Here is a 7,514-nt window from a genome sequence, read left to right as displayed (position 1 = left end):
CTAGTTCCCCTGAATGCAATTGAAAGGGCACTGTCATTCACAGGCTCTTGTGGGTTTTCAGTGGATTCCCTGGGCTGCTAATGTATCAGAGCATTCCTATAGTACCAAGTGATGTGGGTCTTTTCCTCTTCAGTGTCCAAACTCTCTCCAGTGCTCCCGTGGGTGTCCAGGTACATTGCTATGACATGTGTATGATACTTTCTGATGCTGTTGGCGATGCTGAATTAGCTAAGCGACCCATGCATTTGAAGATGGTTGTGCGAGTGAGGAGATTTAACAGTCACGTCCTAGGGCCGGGACAGTATTTTCCCATCCAGGTCAGAAGTGTTTTAATTCTAGTTTGGAGAGAGTTTTGTTCTCGTTTAGACACCATTGCACTGAAGAGAGATACTCCAAGCAGTTACAGGATTAGTGGATCCTCCCCAAACACAGGGAGCAGAGGCAGTGGTGGTAAAAGCAGCAAAACTTAACCTTTTTCAAAACAATTTTTTTGGTGCTGTGCTTGACTTCTCCTTTGGCCACAGCTAAGGGCAACCCATAGTAGGATTTGTGCCTCCGGATTCATTGCCTGCCTTAGTAGGGATTTGGTTTATTGCCTTCCTTTCCCCAAACAGATGACTGAAAATGTGGCTGTTGCCTAAAAAGGGGCAAGAAAGGAGGTGGAGGGGAGAGAGTGAAAAACAGTACATTTCAGGAGCCAGAGCGATCCTGAAACAAGCTGCCTTATGAAATGGCTGTGGGTAATGTGAATCGATCCGGTTCATTCCAGCTGCTCCCCCTGCAGAGAGCTGGCATGACGTCCTGTAGCAATGCAGCACCAGGTTCTCCTGCAAGCACCACTGCAGACTGTGCCAGGCCTGTGCCCTCAAGCTGCTCCCTGCGGCGGGACATGTTGGCTCTCCTTTGACAGATTGCTCTACAGAGAGGAATTTCCCGCAGAAACTATGTCCTGGTGGCGCTCTGACCAGACATCGCCTCATTTTTTCCTTAAACAGGGCTCCCTTTTTGTAGGCATCTCCTTATCCACAAAACAAACTGGGTCTTGTGTGAATGATGTTTGGCTCTGAGCAGTGTTGCTGTTGCTGAAATGAGACCTGCGCACAGACACAAACTGTTAAGCAGGTTCTTTTCTGTAGATCCCAGCCTATTTTTAACAAGATTCAGGCATTTTTTTCATGCTTTGCTTTTCTTACTTGGGCATATTTTATGGGTTGGCACAGTACTCTGTGTGTTTGAAGATTTGGGGAGACTCCCCCCTGCTGCTCGCAGAGAGGAAGAGAGGAAGATCATGAGATGGGGGGGGCGGAATGGGAGCTCAAGTATATGTCTCTGGCTGAGCTGTAGGGGACTGGAGCTGCAGCCGGTACCAAGTTTAGCTTATTTCCCCACACGAAGAAGGGAGAGCTGGGGTCAGATGCGAGGGAAAAGGGCAGCCTGCATTCAGGGAGAGGGAAGAAATAGGAGGAAGAGACCAAGTACTCTGTGTCTGTCTGAGGTGTGCATATCCCATTTGGGAATGTGCTTGTGGGATAGACCTGACTGATGTTAAACAGCTTAATTTGGGAAAAACAAAAAGTCCTCAGCAAAAGGGAGGGGAAAAAGCATGGACGACTAGGATTCATCTGACTGCATGGATCCTGCATCATCCCACAGCATTCCAGGGAGCCAGTTTGGTAGTGATACAGCACCACGGCTGTGTGCCCCATGGTAGGATTGCTTAGGGGCGGGAGGAGTCGGGACTCCTTCCTTGTGTTCCCAGCCCCATGGGAATCGCTGGTCCACGGTTAGCACGAGAGCTGAAGGGGCAGGACTCTGCCACTGACTCACTGTGGGCGAGTCACGTTGCTTGCCTGAGTTCCCCTTTCCTCTTGCTATGCAGCAATAGTAAATTAGCTGTCTCATGGGGATATGAAATGTTTGGAAGAGGCCGGAGGAAGGCTGCTGGAGGAATGGAAAGCTTTATCCTACAGCATCCCTGTTGTGTGTATCGAGTCATGTTCATCAAACAATATCAGCCAAAGTACTTGCCGCGAACAGCAACAGTCAAAATCTTTTCAGCATCCAGGGCTTATTCTTGTTGCTATTATCTGCTGCAAGCAGATGCTGCCTGGCATCTCCTTTCCCAGCAGCGCTATTTTGACATGACCAAACTGTCTGACAAACAAACCACCCACATGCTGCAGTGTTTTGACTTGCAGAGGGACATTGCTGTAGATGCTTTTCCTGAGCTTCTCTCTGGAAGTACTTAGGTGTCTGTAAGTAAAAAGGTGCTTTGGAGGCAAGCATGCCAGCAGCAGAGGGTGCTGCTTCCTCATGCTGCAGGAGCTGGTGGGAACCACTTTTCCCAGCCCTGTCCTGCAAAGGGAGCTTTTCCTAGAGCCACAGACCAACACAGCTGGGCCTCTGACACCAACTCTTTTGCTGCTGTTCCGTGAGCCACACACAGCGCAGAGATGAGCACTGATCTCCTGTGGCACAGTGAGCTCTCTGGTCAGCCTGCTCTCCCAGGAGCTACTCCACAGCTGCTATTCCTGTATTATCCTGCTTGCTGCCATTTTCCATTCATGGCCCCCCATCAAAAAGGCAAGGAACCCATTTTTCTGCTTCCCCACTCCCAACGGCTTCTCATGCACAGACTGCGGCCATGTGCTTAGCCCCCTACATACAGGCTTGTGACATACAGTGCAATAAGGAAAAGGAGTGTTATGACGTGTCCTTTTTACTGCAGACAGTTGTGTCAGTCAGTAAAGTTACTGTGATTTTAAGGGGGTGCTTCTAGCATGTGCTTTCATTAAAAGGTAGTCATGTCTGTACTACGTGTACCTCAGAGGTAACTGGGCAACCAGCTGGTGTTGTAACGGTCGCTCCAAGTAGAATTGGAAGTTTGTAGAGTATCTTCTGCATTCAAGTGCTCCAGAGTTACATATATCCCATTCTTTAAAGCAGGCCACTTCACATCCAGCGCCCTATGCTGAAGCAGAAAGGCAAAGGAACAGTGACAGGAGACATCACAGCAAGCCCCTGCTTTCCAGGTGAATGTAAAGCAAAATACCTGGATTCCATTTTGTTTCTGATAAAGGGTTCTGATGAACAGCCTCATTTATTTCTGTTGCAGTGTGCAAAGTGTTGTGTTGACTGGGCTGAGATCCGAATTCACAGGAAGAGACTAACTAAAAGGAAGATGACTTTTTTTTTACCCCTGCAAAGGCCCCCTTGGGGATGCCTCTTTTTTCCTCCTCCATCCCACTCTCTTTTACTCCCTTTTCCACCACATTGAGCCATGTTCCAGCTGAGGAGGGCTTGTTGATTGTCCTCTAAGCAGGCTTGGCAGGATTTCTACCTCATGAGGCTGCTGTTTTAACAGTCTCTTTCTCTGTTCTGCGGCACACTGGGTTACTTTGGCTTTGTTGCTGTACATTACAGACACTCATTGTTCACTATCTGTTGCATTGTCTCCCTTAATTCCCACAGGCAGAGCCTGCATGCAGCACGTACGTGTTTCCGGGCAGAGTGTTTACTCTCTCTCTCCCCCACTCTCCCCAGGGCATAGAAAGCTGCATGTTTGCTGCCTGCCTGTCTTTATACACCCCCCCAAATGCAAAGCAATAGGATCCCCTTTTTTGCTACAGTCTACCAGCCTACTGCTGCAAGGTTAGTATCAGTCAGGCATAAAGCACATCTACAAAGTCTGTACCAGCCTGAGAGTCCGTGCTCTTAAGAAGGATTTAGATGCTTAACTTCAGACATTCAAAAGGGACCCATTTTTCAGAAGGCGGGTGCTCATCCACTTCCAGACCCCATAGATAATCTACAATACTGAATGCTGAGCACAAAAAAGGAGGCATGCCAAGTCATTCCCCCTCCCACCTCCCTTTTAATAATCTTAGCATAAATTCACAAGGATGAGAGCTGGAAAAGTCCCTTCTAATCCAGGCTCCATCCCCAGCTAGTTTTCCAAACAGGCTTACAGGGATTCCATTACAGGCCATAAACACCCGCATTTGTCAGCCACCCCCCTCTGCCACTGTTTGCACTGTTGTTTGAGATGTAGACAGTATTCAAAGCAAGTGATTGAAGATTAGCAATTCCTGCTCCTTAAGGAAGCAAGACAGTCAAATATTAAGGAAATAAAAGGAGACAAGATTCTGTAGGAGCTGTGATCTCATCTGGCGAGAAGCCACCACAAAGCTGAAAAGTTCTGCTTCAGCACTTGTCACGTCTGGTTTCCTCCAACTTCCCTGCTGTTCTTATACCTCCTCCACCCCATTTCTCCCTCTCACTATAAAGAACAGGGATCTCCGTTAGAGCAGGAAACCCTTGCACACCTGGAACTAGCGCACAAGAAAATGCAAGACTGTGAGTAGCCCTCAGACAAAGCAGCTCACATCTGGCAATGGCAATGTGCTGCAAGGTGCTCAGGGAGAGATAATGGGTCATAGTGCTGACCAGTGCTGGGAGGCAGGTAACACGACTGTGGTGGAGTTAGCAGAGCAGCTGAATTCACAGGCAGACTAAAGCCTGCTGAGTTTCCTGTACAGTTCTCAGACATCATTTTCAACTTTCTTGAACTCAGTGATGACATGTCTCTGCCGCTGCAGAAGGTGCTTGTGCTGTGCTGACCGTTTAATACACCCTGGGGAGCTGTGGCTAGGCAGGCCAAGGAGAACCTGCTTTTGAGTCTCAGGTTCTCTCAGCCAGATCTTGGGCCTCCTTCAGGACCCTGGCCCTGGCCATTGCTCTGTTACTCCCCTGGGTCACAGCAGATGGGCAGAAAAAGGTCTCAGGGTAAAAGAAAAGTCCCTCATCCACATCTCTAGGCATCAAAAGCTACTGTAAGCCAACTAATTAACAGCTGCCTCCCCTCTGCCTTTCTAGATTATGAATCCATGCTAGTCTTTGCCCTACTCCCACCAGTCAGGTTCTCACGTTACAGCAGCCTCCCACCTTGGCAGTAAAGAAACAAAGCATTTAAAGTAGGTGTACTTTAGTAGGTGTAGTAGATTGATTTATTGTAGAGGAGAATCTGGTCCACAGAGCTCCGATTCGAAGCAGTTTTGGAGTTTCCCTAGACAACACTTCAGTTTGTCTTGCTCTCCAGCTAACGTATGCCTGGCACATTCCTCTAACATCTTTGGCATTGGCAGAAGAGACAGTAGTGGATCTTCTGAACAGTGGAGATCAACTGGGAGAACCCACCACAAACAAAGATGGATTCACACAGCAAGCTGCAAGTGTGCCGACAGAAAACACTGGAGCCAGTCTGCAGTGTCAGAATCCTTCCGCAGCTCCCTCAGAGCAATATTTACAGGGTCTCTGGGTGAGTATGGGCCCCCCAGGTTTGGCTAACTATCCAAGAACTGAACAGTAATCTGCAGGAAAGGCTTAAAGGGGGAGATTTTCACAACACACCTGGGGGACTATTGCTGAAGAACTTCTGCTGAAATTAGTGGGGAAAATTGACTTAAATGGGAGCAGGACCAGGTGAAAGCAAAGTGGTTTTGAAAAAGCTACCCAAATATGTATCTATTTAACATAAAACTTCTCCTATTTCTATCTTGCAGGGTGTGAAAGAACATATTTGTTCTGTATCTACAAACTCCCTGGTGTTTCTGGTCAGCTAGAGTAATAAATTTAATCTAATGCGAATGTGTTTTTTTAATGAACCACAATGGCTGGCATAGAGCAACTATTCCTCAAGGACTTCAAAATATGCTTAACAAATTAGTGCCTCAGTCCTGCAAAGATATGAATGCACATATGAACAACTTCTCATGTATGCATTGTCCCATGGAGTTCAACAGAATTTCTTTCCCTGCATCGGCTGAAGTCCTCTTTTGGGATTTTTTTGACTGCACGGCCTGAAAGGGGTGAGGAGGAGGGGGGTGTTCAGCAGGCTAGCTACCACACCTCAGCCTTCGCAGTACATTCACTTCTTCTGACTTCTTCTGACAGTTCAGTGGGTTCAGCACTGGACCCTGCCCCATTATATGTCACTGAATGTCCTGCTGTGACCACCTCACTGAAGGAACAACCTAGCAGTGGGGAGCTTATGGCCCCTGGGAACCAGGCAATTTCCTTTCATCCCATGTGCAGCTGCAGGATTTTTTTCCTTGTAAGCACTGGTATAACTAAGTTGTACATTAATGCATGGCTCATGAAATGTGACAAAAAGCCTGTTCAGCTCTCAGCAGAGCATACCTCCTTCCACCAGCCTCCCCAGAGATCCAGCACACGTGTACACCCAGGAATCGCCTTCCTCACTACGCACCTCCCCACTCTGCAAGAGCCGCACAGCCAGGAGAAAAATGGCTGAGTAACCTGCCTAATTAAAAGGTAGGTAAGGAGAATGCACTTGCACATCTACGGTTGACCCTTGTTTGAATTAAGGCCCTGTGCTGGAAATGAAGTTCAGCCGAGATGAAAGCAAAATCCTCTGGAAGTAGGGACATAAAAATGAGGACGCACAAATTAACCCTGCTCTTTTTTTCACGTGTGCCCCAAGACCATTAGTGATGAGAACTGGTCAAGGCCCAATGTTAATGTCCAACCCCAAAAAACAATAACTTCAGCAGCATGCAGGGGCATTCGTTCCGTACTGACTCAGATGGCAGGCTGCCACCTCCTGAATCATTCATACCACTTCCTGCAGCTCTTAGGTGGTCCGTGGAGGTATCCCATGCAATACGGCTTGCTTAATTTATGACAATCCACTGGTTTATAGCGCCAAGCAGTATTGCTACAAACAGACTCTTTTTGTCTGGGAATACTGAAAAATGAATCACCTCAAAGAGACGTTACTGGGTGAAATTTGTCCAGAAAGTTGCTTTTTGAAAAAAGACTGAAATGAACAGAATTGTATTTCCCTGATTTATTTTGGTAAACAAATCAGTTTTAAAAAAGCAGACACAGGTTCCCTGGAGTGTTTGCAACGCAAATATTGCAACATTGTGTCAATCTAGAAGGACACTGAGGTTGCAATTCCTTAAAAAGTGACTGCGTTGTCCACAAAGAAATAAACCCCGTGAAACTCGCTGCTGGTTTTGGCCATTCTTAGCGCAAGCAGGGCAGTGAAGAATTAAACGAGCCCGATTTCATCCAGAAATACTGCCGGCCGTTGAGCGTTTATCACGACCCGGGCGACACGCGGCTCCGCTCGGGACGCGGGTGGTGTGTCGGAGCCAGAAGCTGCCGCTCTTCCTCCCTTAGACGAACGACTTTCCCCGCTGCCGGCCGCGCCTCCGGGCCCCGCGGGCCGGGGCCGCTCCGCCGGGGCCGCCCCGCGGCGGCGCCACCCGGCCCCGCCGCTTCCTCCGCGCCCCCGGGCCCGCCCCGCTTCCCGCCCCCTTCCCGACCGCGGCGGGCTGCCCGCAGCGGGGCGGGGCGGGGCGGGGAGCGGGCCCGGGCGGAGCGGGGCCGCGCCCCGGGCCAGGCCGGGGGCGGAGCGGGGCCGCCGCCGGGCGCTATTTGGGCCATGTGACGGGCCGGGCCCCGCTTGCCGCGCCTGGCGCCGGGAG

This window comes from Aptenodytes patagonicus, chromosome 19 (assembly GCF_965638725.1).
Source record: "Aptenodytes patagonicus chromosome 19, bAptPat1.pri.cur, whole genome shotgun sequence".
In the NCBI taxonomy this organism is placed as follows: Eukaryota; Metazoa; Chordata; class Aves; order Sphenisciformes; family Spheniscidae; genus Aptenodytes; species Aptenodytes patagonicus.
Note: the sequence above shows the minus strand (reverse complement) of the source record.